We start from the raw sequence: 351 nt of genomic DNA, 5'->3' as shown, positions 1-351 counted from the left end.
CTGTGTCTGAGGATGTAAACATAATTCAATAATTCCTGATCATTTGACAAAAGTATGTCAACGGCATTGTGATTGAAAAGAAGAAGCAACGGCAGCGCAAATGAGGCGGGCGGGTCCGGAGCGGGGTGCTGAAATAGTATTTTTATTAAATACTTTCAAGATCCAAGTCTGAAGAATAACAAAGCTAGGATGAAGACCAACTAACACTCAGACAAACACTTTATAGTCGTCAATTCAAATGGTTATTTCATTGTACATCATGATCATGCAAAAAAAAAAAAAAAAAAATTCCAGCATCCGCGTGAAGGCTGGGTAAGGTAAGGAAAGGTCAGGTCAGGTCAGGTCAGGTAA

Source organism: Syngnathus leptorhynchus, chromosome 22 (genome assembly GCF_054491065.1).
Source record: "Syngnathus leptorhynchus isolate UIUO chromosome 22, UIUO_Slep, whole genome shotgun sequence".
In the NCBI taxonomy this organism is placed as follows: Eukaryota; Metazoa; Chordata; class Actinopteri; order Syngnathiformes; family Syngnathidae; genus Syngnathus; species Syngnathus leptorhynchus.
The sequence above is the reverse complement of the archived record's forward strand: the minus strand, read 5'-3'. Positions refer to the sequence as shown.